The sequence below is a fragment of the Stenella coeruleoalba genome (assembly GCF_951394435.1).
Source record: "Stenella coeruleoalba genome assembly, chromosome: X".
Lineage (NCBI taxonomy): Eukaryota > Metazoa > Chordata > Mammalia > Artiodactyla > Delphinidae > Stenella > Stenella coeruleoalba.
The window spans coordinates 78180211-78203436 of NC_137152.1; the positions used below are offsets into that span (position 1 = coordinate 78180211).

The following is a 23226-nucleotide window of genomic DNA, read 5'->3' on the forward strand; positions in this document are numbered from 1 at the left end:
CCCAAAAGTCCCAAAATGTTGGAACCCCCTTTTTTTGTTTGTTTGATTAGTAACAAAGCCGCACTATGAAAATCGATCTCGGAGGAAGAAAAAACATAAAAGAAGCAGCACAACCTCACTCACTCAAGTGGACCCAGAAAGTTGTCTGCCTTTTCTCTTCATACCCTATGACTGAAGTAAATAATAGCTCCTCTCAGAATAATCCAAGTAGGCTGAGCTATCCATCTCCTCTAAGGAAATTTTTATATTTTTAATTCCTATCTTTCTTGAAGTAGAGGGAGAAACTAGGTGTGTTGACTGTAAAAGCTCTCTTCATGGGCTGTAGAGCTATACGGAGACATAAATGAAAAAAGGAAAATTAATAGTAAACGTGGAAACTCTACTTAATTTAGATTAGTAAGATTTGCCATGAATAGCCTACAATTCAAAAATATCCTGTGTTTAGAATAGAAACGATCACATTTTATTAAAATGGTAATTGGTACCTCTCAAAACCATTGTACTCCAACAAACCAGTGAAAGAAATGGAGCCCAGAGCAGAATGGTCCAGAAAAGCTTTTGGCAATGGTGAAATTCATGGTGGAAGACAATATAAGTTATATTTCATCTTTTTCATATTTGAGTGAATCCCGATGGGTACATTAGCCTGAAGGTTAGATTTGGTTGAGAGGACAAGAGTGTTTTGGTTGGACTGTAAGACCGCTTTGTGTGGATGAAAACATTGCAGATGGCCTACAGAAAGAGTGGAAGACTGCAGGAAAGAAACTTAACATCTATATTTATATGTCCATATTTTTTACAGTAATGGTGCATGGCAGAATGTTAGGAGCACTACTAATCTGTCCTCAATCTTTACCTGTAAAATGAGAATATTCTATCATGCTACCAGAGGCCCGTGCCACCTTTTAAGGAAAATAGAAACCTTCCCTGCTCTTTCTTGAACAGTCAGAGCATTAATAGGCAGTGGAAGCAAACTGAAATAGTTTTTCTATCAATTCTGTTCTCTGTTAAGCAGCTGATAAGTAAAAACATGTTATTCTGTGCCATAAAAGAACTGCCATCATCTTTCTAGGCTGTTTATTTTTAAAATACATTTGCTAAGGCCCCTGTCTGACTAGTCTCACACCTCATACTGACTCTAGAACGACTGTACTGAGAGAAAGAGATCATTCCATGGGGTTTCTGTGAGTTTGGTACTCAAGGGAATATAGTGTTGTCAACTGTGAAACACCAAGAATATATTCACAAACTGCATAATTTTTTAGTACTGATTCCAAGTAATCTAAATTGGGACCTCTTTTGCTTTGTAGTTGGAGGGCCTCCATGAACACGTAGGGTCAAAAATATCAGCGCACTTATCCCTGGCAGTCATTCCAAGTGGCAGCAGCCAATGCAAATGTCTAGCGGTAAGAAGAAACTAGAAGGCAGACGGTGGCAGTGATTGGTAAAGCATCTTGGACATCAGTAGAAGTACTTGAAGGGACGGGGAGGGGAAGACAGGCACAGAGTTAGCAAGTCTGCCAAAAACTCTCCTGTCTGCTTCCCTCTTTCTAAAAACGACAGAACTAGGGGGCTTTTCCAGATTTCCTCGCTGTTTCTGCCTCTCTTAGCTAAGATCATCCTTTCCTGCTGGCCTCCTTTTGTTTTCACTTTCCTAGGCACCTTATTTGGTTCCTTTCCAAGATCCCATTGACTTTCTATTGCTACACTTTCCCTGTTTAACCCCAGCATCCTTGCTCCTGTCCAGAAACCTCTACTTCACCATGATGAGATAAAAGCAGAAAAATCAAATTATAAAGAAGGCTGTTTTCTCCAAGTAAAGTCGTATCAGAGGAAATAGTCAAAATATCTGAAATCAGAGTGAACCACAGACAGCAAAGAGGTACTGCTCTGCTTGCCAACCCCATTATCATTGCTTACAGATGGACACCCCGGCATGTAAAATACAGAGGCCTACAATTGTGCTTCTAATTGCAGTGTTTTCAATTGCGTATTTAAACAAAATCAGGTGAGTCTGTATTCTTCATTAGAAAATCAGAATATTAATAAATGGTATGATTAGTTACCGACATTGCAAATCTTCCACAGTGAGCCGACGTTCCCCTCCCCAAGAAGAACTCATATTAGTTAACTCAGAAGGAGCTCCCAAATATTGCCTCCAGCCCATTCAGCTGAGTGTGTTATTTCAGTTAAGGGCACCAAAACCATTTTAAGGGAGACGATCATATCAGCAGTGTTATTGAAAATATAAATAACTGGTATAGCATGGGCCCCAGCCAATCAGAACGTGCACAGGCAATAAGTAGCCACTATGGCTGCTACTGGCTGTATTGCCCAGATTATGGCTGTGCTAGTGTCAAACTTGAAGCTTAGGAAATGAGCCCCTAAACATTTATTCATGCATTGGACCTCTGTTCTGTGAAAGGTACTATGCTGGACATGATGGCAGATGCAGAAATAATTAAGTTTTCCTTCGTTATAAGACCCTTGTGTCTTATAGGAAAGATAAAAAAGACAGAAAGACTACAGGATAAGGCAGATGATAAGGGGCATTATACACCAGGTGTTAATAACATACTGTGTGAGTTCTGAGGAGGGAAATATTGTACCATATTGATCTATCAGAAAAAAAATCATGGAGAAAAAGGCTTTGAAGGATGAGTATGGATTTCAGCAGTAGGAGTTGGAGGTGGAGATAGTGGGCATTTGAGTCAAATGAAACATCATTAAGACTTTAGAAAGTGCAAAGCATTTTGGGAGAATGGCAAATGGTACAGCTAGTAAGAAAATAGGTTATATAAAGTGTAAAAGTATGGAGATAATTCTGGAAAAGTGGGTTGTTACCCTATCATACAGTGCTTGAATAAGAGACTAAGGTGTTCGCATATCATTCTTTAGGCAATGGGAGTATATTGTTTTTAGCAGTGGAAGAATATGATCAAAGCTCTATATTAGGACATTTAATCTATAGGAATGTAGGTGATGAATTAGTCATATTCTTAGTCATATGACTAATTCTTAGTCAAAAGGAGGTAATTTAGGGGAAGGGGAGTAGCCAGGAGTCAAGGATAATCCTAGGGTTTTGACTTTGATTAGCTGGGAGGACAGTTGGGTTATGAGAGAAAACTATTAAGATCAGGAAAAAGGAATAGTGATAGAAGACAAATTCAGTTTTGGGCAAGTGAAACTGAAAGTGATAGCAGAGCATTGAGGTCAAGATGTCCAGAACTTTCTTGGAAATATGAGTGTAGATTTCATCACAAGAGGTTGAGTTTGTGAGATTTCTGGTTATACTTTGGAAATGGAAGAGATTATAAGAGAGATTATTAAGCAAAAAGAGATCCAAAACCACAACCTTGAAAATGCCTCCCCTTTGGGGCTAAAAGTAGAACTAGCAGAGAAGATAGACCAGGAGCAGTTGGGTATGTAGGAGGCCAATCAAGACATTATTATTCTAGAAGCAAAGGAAGGCAGAAAAGTGGGCATTTTCAATAATGGCATATGCTACAGTGGAATCAAAAAGGATAAAGACCAATGATTTGCCATTTGGGAGCTTTCTAGTGACATTTTAAGAGCATCTTTTCAATATTGGAATGGAATTGGGATCCAGAATGCAGGGACTCAGCAGTGAGTAGATGGTGAGGCTCTAGGGGTAGATAGTATTCATTCAACAATGAAATAATTCTATTGGATGCCCCCTGGGCATCACGTGCTGGATTGGGTACTGAGGATGCAACACCAAAGAGGACTCTTGCCTCAAGGTGCTCACGTACCATTTGGGAAAACATGAATATAATCCACGTGATACAAGTGTAGTGCAAGAAACTAACATAACATTTCAAATCAACTATACTTCAATTAAAAAATTTTTTTTTAATTAAAAAATGCAATGCAATCTTATATGTGCCATAATGAGGTAGGAATCGTGTGCTCGTGCAGCACAGGACATAGGGTAACTCCCCGCATCCCCTCCCCTCTCATCTTTATATTCCCTAGAATATGGACTACACTTTCTAGAAGTTTGGTTTGCGAAAGGAGCATCTCAGTTTTCCTTAATTATCTAGGATGGATTTATCATCTATAAATTTGGCCAAATCTTTCTGGACCCTCTTTGTTACAGCCTGTGTTAGCACTTAAGGTAATAAGTCCCATATGTTTACAATCTACTTTGTAAAGAATTGCCCATCAGTATTCTCGACTTTGTCATTATATGATCAAAGGTAAGCTTTGGAGGAAAAAGAAACACATGACGAAAAACCTTGCAGGAGTAAAAACCACACTTAAAATATTAATACACAATGCCACATCTGTTTTCTTTCTGAATAGCTACAGATACTTAGAACATGCTTCTTCTCTTTGAACCAACTCCACCTCTTCCTTCTTTGCCCACTGTAAGTATAAACAGGTTTCTCGGCAATAGATAGATATCTAACTTAGCTATTTTGGCTCTGACTAGATTTTGATATATAGTTCTAGACATTAAAAACACACACACACAAGAAAAGCATTATGAAGAAGTGAAAGCAGGAAACAAAAGAAATGTACTTTGGTTTTAGAACCACTCATGGCAACCAAGAAAACTAAATTTGAAAAAAACAGAAGAAACTCTGGAGACACATGATCCTACTTTTATGAATCAGCAAGATAAAAGTCTGAATGAGAAGGTATAATTTACCATTTGAGAACAGAGAGGAGACAAGAAACAATGATATTCAACAGAGGAAAAAACCAAACTCTAAGTATTAGGAAAAGTATTTTCGTAGCAAAACAAAATCCACATTTTCTTGGGCCTCTCTACCTCACAGTAACCACTGTTCCTTCACTTTCACCTATAATACCATTCATTTCCCTGCCTGCTGTTTGCTATAGCAACCGACACTCTCCTGCCTTCACGATGCCGCTGTGAGAGGTCAGTGGCAAAGTGGGAAGAAATGCCTCTCTCTTCCTTGAGTGTGACACTCCACCTATGTACAGTGTGACACTCCACCAAGGTACCAAGATAATATACTACTTAAGCATCAAGGTCTTACAGACATTTTTAGAAAAACAGCTTTCAGGTTTAAGTTATAGCCCTCTTGATCTCCATAGGATTTGGCCCCATACAGCAAGGCCCAAAGACAAGCCCATGTAGTATTCAGTATCCTCCTCCTGTTTTGATGACCAGGGTCTGTTGGGGTTTTACGTTTGTTTTTCTTTTATTATTTTTACTAGGTCAAGCTGGTCATTCATTCTAAGCTGTTTACTTCTTTCTCCCTGTGGAAGAGTTCTTTCACTTGAGCCTCCTCAGTCTCTGTTTCTAAGTGTTAGAATCTTAGAATAGCCAACTAAACCCCATTTTGTCTATACTACAGTTATTAGATTGGAATGTGCAGTTCAAATTTAGTAAAAAATGACATTATGCAAACAAACACACAGCATTCATCCAACTATTTAGCTATTTATTTATTTATTATTATATATTTTTGTGGTACGCGGGCCTCTCACTGCTGTGGCCTCTCCCGTTGCGGAGCACAGGCTCCGGATGCGCAGGCTCAGTGGCCATGGCTCACGGACCCAGCCACTCCGCGGCATGTGGGATCCTCCCGGACCGGGGCATGAACCCATGTCCCCTGTATCGGCAGGCGGACTCTCAACCACTCTGCCACCAGGGAAGCCCCTATTTATTGATCAAATAGTAGGGGCCAGGCAACAGTGCTAGGACCCTGGAGGTCAAAGATGGATAAAGCATGAGTCTTGCCCTCAAGAACTCAGTGGCTCATGGGAAAGACAGAATTATACATAATGTAAATGCTATGACATAAGTAGGTACAAAGTGCTAAAAGAGGAATAAACTGCCTGGAGAATTCAACAAAGTTTTCATGATGAAAGTGGCATTTGAACTGTTTTGAAGGATGAATAGTAGTTTGTCTGGAGAACAGGGGGAATGGTGGCAAATACATGCAATGGAGACATGGAAGGGAACAGTGGTAATGATGAAAAGTTTGTTGCAACAAAAAGCCAACACACACACACACACACACACACACACACACACACACATGAAAGCAAGCGGGGTTGAGACTGGAGATAACCAATTTGGGGAACATTTGCATGTATATGATTATAGAAACCTTGGGATCACCCAGGAAGAGTATGTCCAATGAGAGGTAAAGGCCAAGACTAGTGCCTTTGGGAATTACAATATTTAGGTGGAAAATAGAGGAATCAACAAAGGGCACTGAGAAAAAAAGAATAGTCAGAAAGGGAAGAAGAGAAACAGCAAAAAGTGATGCCTGGAAGACCGAGGTTAGAGAGAATTTCAGAATGGAGAAAGTCAGCAAGGTCACATCCTGCAGAAAGTTAAGTAAGTAGAATGATGACTGAAAATAGACCAGTGGGTTTGTCAGCTAGCAGGTAACAGCTGTCCTTTTCCCGAGCAGTTTCAGTAGAATGGTGAGGGCCAAGAGGGAGGATTTAATGGATTAAAGAACAAAGAATGTCTTTTGTTCCTTAAGTGCTGGCGCTTGAAGGAAAGAAAGGGAGTTAGAGAATGAAAAGATAAATTGAATCTCTTCTAGAGATTCTGACAGGAAACTCTAGATGCTTTCAAGGGTCTTGAATGGCATTGCCAATCATAAATTATGCCTGGTTTTCCTTCCAAATATAGGACACTTTTCCCTCTTAATTCAACTGTATTTATTGAGCATATACTATGTGATGTACTTAAAATACTTTAGCATGCTTGGCGTTTTACAGTTAACAAAGCACTTTCTCATCTGTTGTGTGTATGTGATTCATAGCCATCTAGTAATGCGGAGTTCTGTTTGCATAAGTTAAAATGAAGGACATTTGTGGCTCATACAGAGAGTTTAGCTGGTGGGGGGTGGAGGTGGGGAAGGAGACAGAAGGATCAAATAATCCTCAGGCCAGCCACTCAGTGTTCTCAGGAGCATTAGCTCGGTTACCTCTTGGCAATAACTAGAGGGTGAATTCTAGGATCTTGGTGAAATGATCAACATTTAGGTGACAGTTAAAAATACGAGAGCAGGTAAAATAATCTGGGGAAAATGAGTAGAGCAGCGGGCAAAGGGAAAACCCTGGAGAAAACAAACATTTGTGACACTGGTTCTCAGCCCTGGCTACACACTGGAATCACTTTGAGGTCCTTCTAAAAAATACCCATGTCCAGTTCCTCTCTGAAGCAATCAAATCCAAATCTATGGAGTCAGAATCTGAGCAATAGTATATTTTAAAATTAATTCAGATATACACTACCAAATATTAAATAGATAAACAACAAACACCTACTGTATAGCACAGGGCACCGTATTCAATATCTCATAATAGCCTATAATGGAAAATAATCTGAAAAAGAAGAAATATGTGTGTAATTGAATCACTTTGCTTTACATCTCAAACCAACACAACATTGTAAATCAACTGTACTTCAATTAAAAAAAAAGTTACTCAGGCGATTTTAATGTGTCACAAAAGTTGACAACCACCAATTTATGGGACTAGCTCGGAAACCGAAGCACATAAAAGATAGCATGAAGGGGTTTGTTCTGGAGGAGTGGGGAGAAAAAAGCTAGTGTGGTATCGCTGAGGCCAAAGGAATAGAGCTTTTCAAAGAGTAAGTGCTGAATAGCATCAGATGTAGCCAGGAGGACCAATAAAGTAAGGATTGGAAAGGATCCAGTGGATTTAACTGTTAGGAATTCATTGGTGACCTTAGCAGAAACAGTTTTAGGAGAGTGTGTTTGGACGGGGGTGAGAGTGAGGCAGATGCCTTGAGTTCTAAAATGCTATTCGTTTTTAAGGCCACTTAATTTAGTGTCTTTTATTTTCATCGCTTCATGTGAATCTTATGATGAAGTGTGTACGTGTAGTAGTTACTTAATTTTTGTTTTTTTCTTTTTCTTTACGGAAATTAAATTTTACTTTCAGGACAGACACATACATGTATTGATTAATAAGACATAGGTTTGCATTAGGGAGGCTAGAAACAAGATTGCTATGTAGTCTATCCTTGATTATTCTTTGACAACGAGAGAACAAATTGAACACAGACCATTTATGCCCTATTTATATGCAAAATTGTTCTAAGCAAGCACTGATGATGTTCTCTATAGAAATTTCAATCACTTTGCTTGTCTGTTCTCCTACACAATATAATCAGCTCTGCTGCAGATTTCTTCACTGGTGATCTCTGCAAGCTAGTAAGAGATAAGGTCAATTTCAGTTGATTTTTATGAGAATATGAATTTAACAGGCTTCCTTTAGATATTGGAATATGGGATAAGTTCGGACAAGCAATTATTATGCAGCAGTAAATTTCTCTCGGTAGTTTTAATTCCATGTCAAGAATTCGCAGACATGCTAATGTTGGTAGCTAAGCTCCCATAACCACCTGCTTATTTACAAACCTTCAGTTCAGGAATAAATCGTTGGGACCCTATATGTCGGGTGCGTGATACCGCTCTAACATGAGCAGACACTCTGTGCATCTATAACTATATTAAATGACAAGGTATTTATCAGACTGTCATAAGTATCTTAAATTTTCTAGAAAACTAATTGCTTTCAAAACTAAAGGGAAATAATTGTTCTAATTGGTGGTTGTAATGATAGGCTTATTTCTCTCATATGGACTCGGTAGTATATTATTGAAAATTTTCCTAAACGGGGATAAGAAATGATAAACTCTGCTTCCTGTCCAGCTGAATTCCATCTGCTGCCCCAATGGCCAAAGGCAGCTAGATTCACCTGCAAATGAATGTACTCCCTACCCATCTCCCAGTTTTAATGAAATCTTTGGATATACCTCTCCTGTGTATTATGATTTGAACCTTACTCCTGGTAGTTTCTTTCCTTGTGTCCATTAAAATGAGAGGAGCTGAAGGAGAAGGAAGGAAGAAGGCAGTGGGTACATAGGGCTCTATAATACCCTTCTGAGATTCAAGTTCTTCCATTATTCATTGGTATTTTTTGCATTTGCGAAAGGATGAGCCCAGATACCTTGAACCTAATATTGTGCTTCACCTATTCCAGGAAGCCTTTTAAGGTTATGCTCAATGTCAACTCTCTTAAAGATATTGATGATACAAAGTATTAAAATACGGCAAGGTTTATAACTATATTTCACTATTAAAAGATTGTGATATATATTTTAGTACCTAGCACATACCTCAGTATAGTGTATACTCTTGATAACTGCTTGTTGAACACTTCACAATTATCAAAAAAAACACATTGAATCTACATGAAAGCCTTTTCAATGTATTGTACCTAAAGCTATCTCTTAAGTTTGAAATTTGGAGGATGAGGAAATAGAAATTCCATTCTACATCATTGTAAATGGAATTCCATTAAATCTGAGTTTATTTTATGGGCAAGCTCGAATGTCCTATGTATGTTACCTTCACATGACCTTTTCTACTCAGTAATGTTTAGGCTTGACAAGTGAAGAAAAATGCTGAGTTTTTTTTTTGTTGTTTTTTTTTTCGCGGTACGCGGGCCTCTCACTGTTGTGGCCTCTCCCGTTGCGGAGCACAGGCTCCGGACGCACAGGCTCAGCGGCCATGGCTCACAGGCCTAGCCACTCCACGGCCTGTGGGATCTTCCCGGACCGGGGCACAAACCCATGTCCCCTGCATCGGCAGGCGGACTCTCAACCACTGCACCACCAGGGAAGCTCAATGCTGAGTTTTTATAAAAACGAAATATAACTATATGCCATTTCTCTTATTCTTACATCCATTGTACTTGCATTTGACTGCTGCCTCTTTGTCATTCTCAACTCAGATCATGGTTTGTTCTATTCCTATGACTTAGAGGGCAAAATTCCTAAGTACTACTAGAGAAAATACAGGAAAAGTAGATTGACAACAGCCTTTTAAGTTTTACATATCTTCTCATCAGTCTTTGCAAATATGTCCTATAAGACAGGGGAGGTGGACGGGAGTTAGTGAATCTCTTTAGAATAACATTAAATAGTAATTGTTTTTCCAGTTTTCTCACAGATTTACTCAGGAGGACCAATCTTTCTGAAATTTAAGGGGTTTTATCTAGTACGTAGGGGTATTCTAGGGATTTGAACTGTTTGTTTCAGAGACTTTCTAGAATCCAGGATGGTATTTTCCCTTTCCACTTGGGAAGGTTTTAGCTTGAGATTTCTGGGGTTACTGGTCTGTTCTATTGTTTGTCTTGCATAGATGTAGTATACAGCAAGCAATACAGTACTCTCTGGACAATGAACAGGTTTTTTTTTTTTTTTTTCATGTCATACATTATTCACCACTCTGCAGTGGTTTCAGAAAGCCAATGCATATCCTGGACACAAAGAAACGAAAAAACACAAAAACAAGGATATGATTTTCATATTGTTGTTTGGAAAGTTAATACTGTTGGGCATGGATTTCATCTTTCTTGCACAGTTAGAATTCCTGTTAGACTTTTAGCAGCCTTATAGCTATTAATCAAAAGTGTACATGTTTATTGTGTTTCCTAATAAACTGATAGATTATCTTCAAATATTTGGAGTTAACCTGTGAAGGGAAATTTGTACCAGGAGGGATAAGCGGTATGGCTTTGTGTGGATAGGCCAGTGTTTATTTTAGTTATGTTTGTGACTTCATCTCAGTCATCTATATCAGTACTATTTTATGTGACAGAGATCATGAGAGATGACTGTGCTTTGTGCATAATATTTGTAGATTTTATTTTATTATCATATCAACAGATAATTGGAATCAAACATAAACATTTTTGAATTGAAAAGAAAAAAGACTCTTTAAAAAACTTTTCTAGTACGTAGATTTCATTTTAAGGTCCAAATTGAACTCTCATGCACATGTAGAGAACATTAAAACACGTTCAGTTAATAGTCCTAAAAACCCACAACATGGAGGCACCAAGTGCCTTCCTTAGTGACTGGGGTAATGGTCCAAGATAGAAAATAAATTTAGAAATGAAGTTCCAACATAATGAACTTCTAGGAAATTATTAGAGGATATTTTAAATGTTGAATTCAGGGTGGTAGCAGATTGGGAAGGGCAAATGGGAAGAAAAGTATCACATCTAGAAATTTAAATATTTTTTTTCAGTTGCCATAAATAGTATTGATCAGTTTGCATGGCTCATTTAGAACTGAAACTTCCTGGCAGAGGAAGATGCAAAGCACTGAAAAAGGATTATGGTCAAGTTGAATGGTGTCCACACAGATTCTTTGCATTATAAATTATCCTTATGCTTCCAGTTTCTTAACTTTTTTCCCACTTACCATGCTTTGCGCTCCTGGGGCCTTTGGTACACCACTTTCCTCACTTCCCTTCTGCTGCTTCAGAAGAATCCTGTTTTATCAGTTTATCTCCCTCACAACACTGTTTCCCACCTCCATTGTCCCAATCTGATTTTCCACACGCTAGCCTTGGAAAAGAAAAACTAGGGGGAGGAAATGGGGGAATATAAGTATATCAGCATTGTTTGAAGTCTATTTTATTTCTCTTAAATCTCAGCATTGTCTCTTTTATGAAAACAAAGACCACTGACAATACTTATTGTTCCAAATAAATCCTCTCTTACTTTATGCCAAATTGTTCCTGATCTTGGTGGCAGGGAGGGGTCAACGAAGGACATTTCAAAGGGACAGGGAAACGTTCCTGGATGGACTCTTGGCTCCCAACCGTTTTGGAATTATGATGTCACTGCTGCTGAAATTTATAAGTACTCCTGATAGTGAGGAAAGCATCAAGTAGACAATAAACCTTAATAAATTACATAATACATAAATTATTTCACCAATTAGTATAGACAATTGTGAAATGACTACATGATGTTTTGCTTTCAAAAAGTATACACTCTTAAAAAGAAAACCGAAAATACCTTTTCATAAAAATTCCTCAAATCACAATGCACTGTTATTTACAGCTTGACAGGTATGAATGTCTTCAATGAAAAGGAAGATGTTCGGGATTTCAATGAGTAGTTTAGCAGGTTTAGTATTTTTTTATTTTTGTCTCTCTACATTCATTCAAATAAAATATTAGATTTTACTGGAACAGGTCATAATTAAGTTCTACTCTAAGGAGATTTCTTTATTATTAAGGCACATAAAACAAAACTTTCTTAAAAAAGCACTTTTCTTATAAGCTAATATGTTAAAATTTTTTCTCTAATATCTTGAAAACGTACGCCTCCATTCATTTAATTTTTTTCCTTAACTTGAGGACTAACTCCAGTAAAAGAAAGACTGTACAGTGTGTGTGCTTATCTGTTTACCTAAACCCAAGTGTGGCCCTTGGAAAGTAGCACCTCTGATCAATCGTGATTGTTTTCATCAAATCATGCAAAAACGTTTTTGTTATGCATTATGCATAATTTATCGAACTACTACTTAACTTCTATTCTTGACCATTAAATAGGTTTTGTTACCCTCGTTGATTTGGCTATAGAAGTTAAATGTGGCAATTTTTTTTTTAGTGGAAAAGAAGCTCCATTTTGAAGTACCCATTCTTTTGTCTTTTCTGAGCTCTATAACATGTGGTACATGTCCTGGCATAATTGAAGGTAAAAAGGGTAGTGATTGGGCAGAATTCATCACAGAATTTCACTTCCTAACTGTGTATCCAAATCTGCTTTTGTACCAATTAGCTATGACCTTTTATTCTAGCCTTAAGGTATGAGATTACTAGAGGCAACCATTTCTGAAATATTTTCTTTCTAATAGTAGTTTAAGCAAATTTCCTTGCAGTGCTGACTCTTTTTCAGGGCGGTCCCCGCCCCCCGTGTGCTGCTGCTTTCCACTAAGCTGCTAAATCTTTCGCAGAGGAAATAAACGTAATGTTTCTGGAAACGTGAAGAGCTTGTGCCCTTTTCTGAGTGTCCTACTTAAGAAATATTGCAGCTGCAGTGGCATTATGTGCCTTCGTTTCTTTCTGTTTCTCTCTGCGGGGAAATTCCTGCTTTAAGGTAGACCCACGCTCTTTTATTTCTGGAATTTTCCTCTTCTAAATGATGTGAAAGCTTCAGTCGCGTTTTTAAAGCACATTGTTTCTTTGTCAACTTATTTCACATCAGTTGACCATGCAGCTTATAGGAATTATGGGGACATATGGGTTTATGGGTAAGAGGGTCTAAATGAATACTTATAAATCCATCTTTTCTATTAGAGAAATAACCCAAAGCAAGAGCTCTCTGAACGCAGCCATAATAACACCATCTTTAGAGATGACGCACATTGCATTACCTATGTATGTGATACGGGGAACATCTCCACAGCCCATAAAACGTCAGAAATGCAGCTAAAATGAAAACAAACCCCTGGTACATTTTCACGGTGCTTCAGTCATAGGACAACATTGCTGCCAAGTGAAAAGGTCCCATTTGACTTGCATTTGGGGCAGAGAATGAGAGAACTTTGCTAAGGTTGCCTTGTTTATTCCCCTTCCTCCAAAGCATTTCTTTTATGTGATTCCTCCACTTTCCCACCCACTTGTCATTTTATTTGTTTTCAATGTGAATAGCATACTATTTATGACATGGTCACTACTTTTGAAGTTCACTTTCCAGAGCTTTAAGTTTTATTGAGAAGATGATAATTTTCTAAAAAAAAATTTAAAAATAGGTTATCAAACAAATTAGTTAAATCCCACTCAAATAATAGAAGGAGGCAAACTTGACATTCAACTTTGACATCTAATTTGAATCTTTTGTGCATGCTGTTCTGAAAGCTCCTACCACTTGTTAAATTTGAATGGGAGAGAACAAAACAGAGATAGTAGAATATTACTTCTTTTTCACTACCTTTAAATTAATTGTAGATTACACGGAACCATATCTTCATTATTAAAGTGAGAAATTCAATAAGTACTCTAAAGTGTTCTACTCTTCTAACTCCTTTAATAATGTCAAGATTCTGCATCAGAAGAGCAAGGGAATTAATATTTTGTTATGGTTAAAATGTTTTTTTCTTTCTTAACTAACAAACTTAAAAATTCTTTTTTCTCACATTTATGATTCTTAGGCTAATTGAAACAGAATTCACATGGGTAATTTATATTACTGACTGCCTGCTGCTTAAACATTCATGGAAGGAAAAATCAAGTTGTGGAATAAAAAGAAATAAGCCTAAAAAAAAAAAAAGAAATAAGCCTGCTTTGAAAAGATGATATTAACAATTTTAGTAGTTTATATTCTCTTAAATAAGGTAGTTTTGAAACATGTAAATACGTGAAGCTGGAAATGAATCTTCCTTATTCTAGCACTGGTTATGATTCATGGTTAGCACTGGTGCAAGCTGGTAATTTACAAACCTCATAGATTTTTACTGCTCTTTGTACCCCTATGTGTCAACTGTACAAATGATAAAATAATAATCAAAGGACTGATGGTCAGTATAATAGCTATTGTGCTCTAGATATCTTTTATACTTTGACATTAAATGTCTCTCTTGCCTTGGTATCTACTTTTCAAAAATCTACTACCCATTCCTGATACTATTTAACTGGGGTTATTAGTCCTTTGACAGTACTGCATGCTATTGACAGTATCTTTTAATTTGCTTAATTTCCTGACATTTTCTATGTAAATGTTTTACATTGAGATTTTTAAATGCCAGATTTGTGCTTAAAATAGAAAAGCCCTCCACTAATAAGATTTAGTCATATCACCTAAGTACTACAGAGTTGTCCCAGATGTAAAGAGGGGGAGATAAAGAAGGGATCACAGATAATAAATTTGCCCTGCTTTCTCCACAAAGTTATTACAGCAAGCCTTAAGTCTCAGCTTTTATTGATAAATATAAATATGGGTTATGTAAGGAAAGCCTATGCCTGTTTAAAATAGCATTCAAATCTGGTTTTAGTCATTGTGTTGGGCCAAACTGCTCCATAAGCAGTCCCAAGGCAATCTGAAAACATGTATTTGTTGCATAATCTGTTTTTATTGCATATGTATTTTATTTTATGATTTTGTAATTAAAGTAATAAAGCTAAATAATATTTCCTGGCTAACTAGCAGGTAAACAACTTGACACAATATAAATGTATTTTATTTGTGAAACAACTGATGGTCATTCCAAAGCAAGATTGTTGGGGAGGGGTGGGAGAAGGTAGGATTTTCAATTGGTTACCAGGCTTTTAACAAAACAATTCCTATTATAATCCTAGAGAATTTCATCTGCCTAAATCCCCACTCAGATGACAAGCAAGGAGTGAGAGCTGTAGTCAGAGGAACAAAGGATAAGGGGACCCATATCTGAATGAGCCCCTCCTCCCCCCATGGTGCCCTTTAGAGGGACCCATTATGCCCTGGGTTAGAACCTCTCACCATTGCTTGTGAAAATACTCGGCATTGAATGGTGCTGTATGTCTTACATTCTACTTACTAAAATTGCTTATACAATTTCAATTGGCTATGGTATTTATCATGTTCTGTCCTCAGCATTATGTAGCATGGTTAAGCCTACAAAGCAGCTGCTTTTTTTTTTTTTTTTTGGTGGATCAAGTGATTATTATGTATTGTGCGAACATCAGTTCAAGTTTCTTGAGTGCTGTGACATCTAGATGAAGGGTAGTAAATAAACATTAGGCTTTTAAAAAAAAAGACTTTTATGCTATTCTTCAAATTCTACATTGCCTGGAAATAAATAGTGGCTGTAGGACCCTTTTATTTCAATAATACTTAGATATATACATCCATTGGTGAGCACATATACATCTGCACCTTAACGTTAGTGGAATTTGCACATGGGTATCAGAAGGTAAAAATCCTCAAAGATATTATAAAATCATGTTATATAGTTAGTTTTTACAATGGTTCAAAACTAAGGGCTGTCTGTGCGTACCATGAATTAATACATGTACAATTTTTTAACCTATAACACTCTTGAAAAAATAGCTTTAGAATGATAAGCAGCTTGGTTAGTTTCTTTTAAAGTATGTGGGTCTGGGGAGGATGGGTTTTAATTATAAAAGCCTCTTTGAAAATCATACTTGGTAAAACAAGCTATGTTGTATGTCTGCATGTACATATGTAATAACTTGTTTGGTGTCTAGTAAGAACTAGGTGCCATTCTATCATGTTTTCCACTCTCTCCTTGGGCTATTTCAAGTCTGAGACTTTCTCATTCTGCAGCCCCTGCCTCCCCACAGCTTCTGCCTTGATCCCTTAACCACATTGTCTCTTTTCTTCCCTTTGCATCTGGGAACTCTTATGTCCCACAGTTTACTGAAGTGCTATAACTACAGCCTGTATCTCTTATTAACATATCTCTGTGCTATGCTTTTATGTGGTAGTATAGAATATTAATGCGATTAGCACCATTCATTAAGATGTACTGCCCATTCGAGTGACAGCCTGAAGTCACAGGATAAGCCTCCTTTAAACTGGTCTACTTTTTTTTTTTTTGAAGGAAGGGAAAATTTGTAATTAAAAAAAAAAGTTAAAACCTCTCAGAAAATCTACCATGGCTAATCCACTCAACACCCTCTCCCTCAAAAAAAGAGGAAGTTTCGACATTGAAACTTGGGGAATCTTCATAATGATAGCACATTTTCCCTACTTTAATAAATTAATCCATAAGTTAATCACAAGTGAGGATACCTTGCTTATTTCCTACAGTGACTATGAAGATAAAGTGACGAGCAGACGTACAAAACAAACTTATGGTTACCAAAGGGGAAGGGGGGGGATAAATTAGGGGGTTGGGATTAACATGTACATACTACTATATATAAAACAGATAACCAACAAGGACCTACTGTATAGCACAGAGAGCTATACTCAATGTTTTGTAATAACCTATAAGGGGAAAGAATCTGAAAAAGAATACATATATATATATTTATATTTATATATATATATATATATATATATATATAACTGAATCACTTTGCTGTATACTTGAAACTAACACAACATTGTAAATCAACTATACTTAAATTTTTAAAAATAGTTAAGCAAATAGAAATTAATAAAAAGTTAAAGTGAGATGGTAGATGTGAAATTTTTTGAAACTTTTAAAGTAAATTTATTTAAAGCTTGAACAAAGCTTTACAGTGTTTAAAGGTTACTATCATTACTATATTAAATCAGTACCATTTATGTCAGTGGCTTCTCATTACTCTTAGGAAAATTCAAAATTTTTACAGTGGCTGGAAAGGCTCTGTATGATCCGACTCGTACCTACATTACCTGCCTCTTCTTGAATAATTCAAGGCTGTGAGGACATATAGCACTCAGCTACAAAACTGTTATCATATTAAAAAGAGGAGCATTGTTTTGGGTGAAGAGATCTTCCAGTATTCATCCCTGAAACTGGAGCTTTTGGTAATATTTGAGTAGTAATTTGATGGTTAAGAAGATGTGATGCCAGATTATTATGATTATTTGGTCATTATTATGAAAATAGGTAAAATGTTATTGGTTTCATTTATATCTTTAATTGATTAAGGTAATGAACAAATAAAATGTAAGCCGGAATTTATGAGGTATTTAATTAATCGCAGTAAATATAATATATTGAACTTCCAGTTACACTGCTTGTCAGACTTTCAATATAGGGTAAGTGTGATATTTTCTAAATGGAACAATTAGAACGAACCTTATTTTAAGGTATCCATCTCTCCATACTCCAGGTTCTAAATAATTATAATGATATCTAATGTTTCTACTATTATAACTTTACAAAGCAACGGAAATATTGCCTGTACCCTGGCCTTCATAGTTCAACCTTAGACTTACATTTCTGTGGCTACATCTATAATATAGAAAGTGTTTTATTTTCCTGGCTAACCTATTCGAGTGCAGTAAAATTTTTGAAAGAAAAATTATTTTGGATCAAGGACAAGCAACTCCAGGAGTTAAAATAGTCATTTTTTCCCCTGATTATTTTTCAATCTAGAAAAATTTTTTTTAAATATTTTGCTTTGATACACTGAATATTCAAACATTATAGTTATAACTGGACTACAAAAGTAATATATCTTTCAAAAAAAAGAAGCTAATATAGTCAAATATGCATCTAAGAGATATCACTTGTTTACATATAATAATATCACCATAAAGATTTTCATATTGTTATTCTAATTTAAGTGTCCCTTCTTGGAGACAAATATATATTTAAGTCTTATGATCAGAGGAGCCATAGCCATCACAGCTCTGTCAGAAGCAGAAACGTACTATTGATATTAATATTTTAGCTTTCCACTTGCTTTCATGAAACCTATGAACAGAAGCTATCAGTGTCTAGAGGTTGGCTTCAAATGACAAATTCAGCATGCTGTAAAAAGTGATACTAGGATTTCCTGCTGAGGTCATCCAGAATTTGGCCATCCTGAGAAATGACTGTGGGTGCATTCTTATTCTCAAATATAATCCTTTTTCTTTTAAATTTTTTATTTTATTTTTGGCTGCATTGGGTCTTCGTTGCTGCGTGCGGGCTTTCTCTATTTGCAGCAAGCAGGGGCTGCTCTTCGTGGAGGTGCGCAAGCTTCTCATTGCGGTGGCTTCTCTTGTTGTGGAACACTGGCTTTAGGTGCACAGGCTTCAGTAGTTGTGGTTTGCCGGCTCTAGAGCGCAGGTTCAGTAGTTGTGGCATGTGGTCTTAGTTACTCCGCATCATGTGGGATCTTCCCGGACCAGGGATGGAACCCATGTCTCCTGCATTGGCAGGCAGATTCTCAACCTCTGTGCCACCAGGGAAGTCCCCTCAAATATAATTCTTATTTAAAACTCTTATTCTCTAGAGGTTATTGTGCTCTTATTATATTTGATTTTGATGGTAAATAATGTGACTGTGAAAAGGAACCATACCACATGAAGAAGGACATCACTTATAGAATTACATATTGGCCAGTGCCCCCTTGCTGGTATTCTAGAACCATCTGACTAAAATAATATATGGTTTGGTTTCTTTTTCAAAAAGATAAAATGCAAAACACAATGGAAATGGACTTCTGAAGTATTCTGTCACCCATATAATAAATAATGGCTAAGATTGTTTATGTTCTTGGCACATTATATGTCCTCAGTAAAGGTCTGTGGAATGAATAAGTTATCTAAATAAATGTATTATCTATTTTATCTGGAAGTGGCCAGTGAACCAGCTCCAGCCTCTCTCAGCTGTGGTCCTGAAGCCCCTGGAGGTAAGGCTGCCAAACTCGGTCCAACTAGAAATTGTGAAACAGCCCTGTAACTGGGCTCCAACCCCTCATAGCTGCAGTTTGTGAGCGGTCCTGCCAGTCCAGGAACCCAGTCAGAGACACTCGCATCTGCACCTCTTGAGATCCTGAAATCACCCTGTACCTGGCTCCAACCCTTCCCTGCTGGGGTCAGGGAGCAGTCCAGCCGACCCAAGCACCTGGCAGAAGACACACCCATCCAAGTCTCCAAAGCCAGTTCTACAAACCTCAGTCCTTGCAGTGGACCCTTAAGCTGCCCTGGGACTTGGTTTTAACACTTCTCAACCCTAGTCCATAGCCAGTCCTGCCTGCCTAGGGACCCACCCAGTGACCCGGCAGGAACCCTCCCAGGGACCTAGTGGGAGTCATACCCATCCATACACCTGGTGACAGACACACTGTCTGAGGATCCAATTGTGGATCCTGAAGCAGACCCTTGTCCCAACACCACCCTACTGAGCAGGGTCCTAGAGGCCATCCCATCCACCCAGGGATCACACAGGATCCACACCCACCTGCCAACTGCAGGTGCAGCGATAGCCTTGTGATCCAGCTCCAACACGTCAGGACTGCAATTCCAGAGACAGTCCACTTAGCCTGGAGAACCAACAGGAAAAGGTGTTTACCTCCTGAAACCCATCTGTAAAAACTAGAAGGAATATTTGCTCCTTCAAATGTACAGACACCAATGCAAGGCTACATGGATCATTAAAAATCAGGCAAATATGACATCACCAGAGGAAGCTAATTAAAGCTCCAGTAACTGACCTCAAAGAAATGGAGATCCATGTATTGCCTGACAAAAAAATTCAGAATAATTATTTTAAAGAAACTTAATGAAATTCAAGAGAATACAGATAAACAAGTAAACAAATCGGTCACAAGCAATGAAGGAGGTCACTATATAGTGACAAAGGTGTCAATTCATCAAGAGAATATAACAATTATGAATATATATGCACCCAACGTTGGAGCACCTAAATATTTAAAGCAAATATTAACAACTAAAGGGAGAAATAGACAGCAATGCAGTAATGTTAGGGAACTTCAGTACCCACTTCCAACATTGGATAGATCATCTAGACAGAAAATCATTAAGGAAATAGTGGACTTGAATAACACTACAGACCAAATGGAGGACATTATGCTAAGTGAAATAAGTCAGGCAGAGAATGACAAATACTGTATGATCTCACTTGCACGTGGAATATTAAAAAGGTGAACTCATAGAAAAAAAGTGTAGATTAGTGGTTGCCAGGGGCTGGGGAGTGTGGGAAATAAGATGTTGGTCAAAGAGTATAAACTTTCAGATAGAAGGTGAAATAAGTTCTGGGGATCTAATGTGCAGCATGGTGACTACAATTAACAATACTGGATTGTATACTTGAGACGTGCTAAAGGAGTAAATCCTAAATGTCAACAACATCAACAAAATGATAACTACGTGAGGTGATGGATCATTTCACAATATATATGTATATCAAATCATCGTGTTGTACACCTGAAGCATACGTTATGTTATAGGTTGATTATATCTCAGTAAAGCTGGGGGGAAAAGAAGGCTTATGAGAAGAACATCTCCAAGCAATAGACGAAAAAATAAAAAAGCAATTAGAAGGGGGAATAAAGTTGATCCACTGCATTATCTTAAAAAAATAAAATAAACGAAGTGAAGTGAGAATTCTTTATTACTTACCAGGTACAAAGCATCATTTACCTGGGTCAAGTCAGCATAAAACCTGTAATTGCTGGTTTTTAGATAGATAGGTAGATAGATAGTTAGATAGATCTAGATATCCAAATCTAGACCAATCTACCTGTTTTTCACATTGTGTAAAGAAATATTTTCAGTATTTATTATAGCCAGACCTTTAGGGCACCAAGATGGACCTTCCCCCAAGGGTACTTACTATCTAGTGTGGACAAGAGAGACACATGAAATTAACCATTAGGTTGAGCCATATGAATGTCAATTTTTGATCTACAAAACAATGTTCATTTTACTTGCTTCCACCTAGTGTAATACAATATGATTTAATATTGAAGTGAATACATGGTGGTGTAGGAACACAGATGTGTAAGCAATTCATTCTTCTGAAGAGAGATGATGTAGACTGTCGCTGCTTATTCAGCAAGAATGAATTGGAGTGGGTCCTTTCTTGTCTGTGTACCAGAAAGATGGTAGATCAGACTCATGCATTCAATTTATGGTATTAATTGGCATTGCAGTACAGTAACACTTCACTTCTCTGAAATTCAGCTATTCGGCAATCATGCCTACCTGGAAATGGCGTCTGTCTCTTCAAAACCTGGCCATAAGCCTGAAAGTAAGCAAAAACAAAAGGAATGTGCAAAAGGAATGTGATCAAGTCCCTAAACAATAGCACGTGGACTTTCATCTGAAGACAGCTTTCCCAGTCCCTCGCTCAAATCTATTTATTCTTCTGTTAGACACCGTTCTGTGAAATTGGGTTTTCTGGTTTTTCATCCCCCAGCAATTGGGAAACAGCGTAGGAGGATTGGGAGAGGGACGGTTATGTTAGGATCCACTGGCAGCAATAAGAAATGATAGCTAATATGCTGACTCCAGTAGAGGAGATGAACTAATTCGCAAAGCAGGTAACATCTTACAAAGCAGAAGCACAGGATACAAAACTGGTTATAATTGATCTCGGCTAAGTAAAATATATGTATATAGTTTCTAAAAAGAAATCAGAATGAAATATGTCAAAATATTAACAGGCTTTGTGGCTATGTCATGGTATTATGGGTGATTTTTACTTTCTACTTTTCAAAATATTCTGTCGTGACCATGTGCTGATTATATCATTGGATTTAATAAAATAATAATTTAAACATGAAAAAGAACTTTAAACACAGAGTAGTTCTGGTGTATTTAAAGAAACAAATAGACATACCTCAAGTATGCCCCGAGGACCTTGGTGGATTTAGAGAGCAGCACAGTCTTTGATGTTCATGATAATTATGTGAATCAGCAAAGATATATTTTTAGTAGATTTCCTTTATGAAGGCAGCAAAGTGTATAATACATCTTCAAAGCATTTCTATACAAAATAACTAAGCTAAAAAAAGGTTGCTATTTAAAATTTATAAACCCTCAGCAATCCGGACCAACGCATTTTCTGAAGTTTCTGGATAGCTGAGATATCATTTTAGTTTTTTTCTATTTTAAAATGAAATTGCTCTACAGCTATTTGTCCTATTAAATTATGCAATATTATTATATCTAAGCTTTTTTTCCTAAGTGTCCATATTTATTGAGGGATTATTCTCAGATGGCCATGGGAACAAATGTTTCAGTGATTGTCTTTATTATTTTGTAAATGGCCCAGTTAGATATTAAAACATATCTTCTTTTCTCAAATATGAGGTTTTTACTGTTTGATTTTGTCTTTGCTGGTTGACCCTTGCTTTCTCAGACTTTCACAAAGTAAGAGACGAAATATTTACATATTTACAAAATATTTACATATTTCCAAACTATTGCAAAGTATTCAAATCAAACCATAAATTATTCAAGCTATTTGGAAAGTTTCCTGGGAAAAACATATACAACATACAGAATATTTATTTATTCTGTATTATTTGTTTATATTTAGAATAATATCTCTCTGCTAGTCATGTTACAATTGAAGCACAGTTGCTCCTCAATCCTCTCCTCCTAAAGATACAAATCAAACAACAACAACAAAACAAAATAAATACTAAAAATGAATTCGTGGCCCCCGTGGAAGAATCTCAAATATTATCTTCTTTTTTTTTGCTGTACGCAGGCCTCTCACTGTTGTGGCCTCTCCCGTTGCGGAGCACAGGCTCCGGACGTGCAGGCTCAGCAGCCATGGCTCACAGGTCCAGCCGCTCCGCGGCATGTGGGATCTTCCCAGACCGGGGCATGAACCCGTGTCCCCTGCATCGGCAGGTGGACTCCCAACCACTGCGCCACCAGGGAAGCCCTATCTTCATATTTTATGTATGCAGTATGCTTGTAGCATTAATTGAGTCTTCATTATTGCTTAGCAATCTCCTTATTCATCATTCACTGAGT

At 37.3% G+C, this 23226-nt stretch overlaps 1 protein-coding gene across 6 annotated transcripts in view; it reads left to right on the top strand.

Annotated features, from left to right (window-relative positions):
• DIAPH2 (diaphanous related formin 2) overlaps positions 1 to 23226 on the top strand; it is an 891299-nt gene that overhangs the window by 726661 nt on the left and 141412 nt on the right. The window lies entirely within an intron of this gene.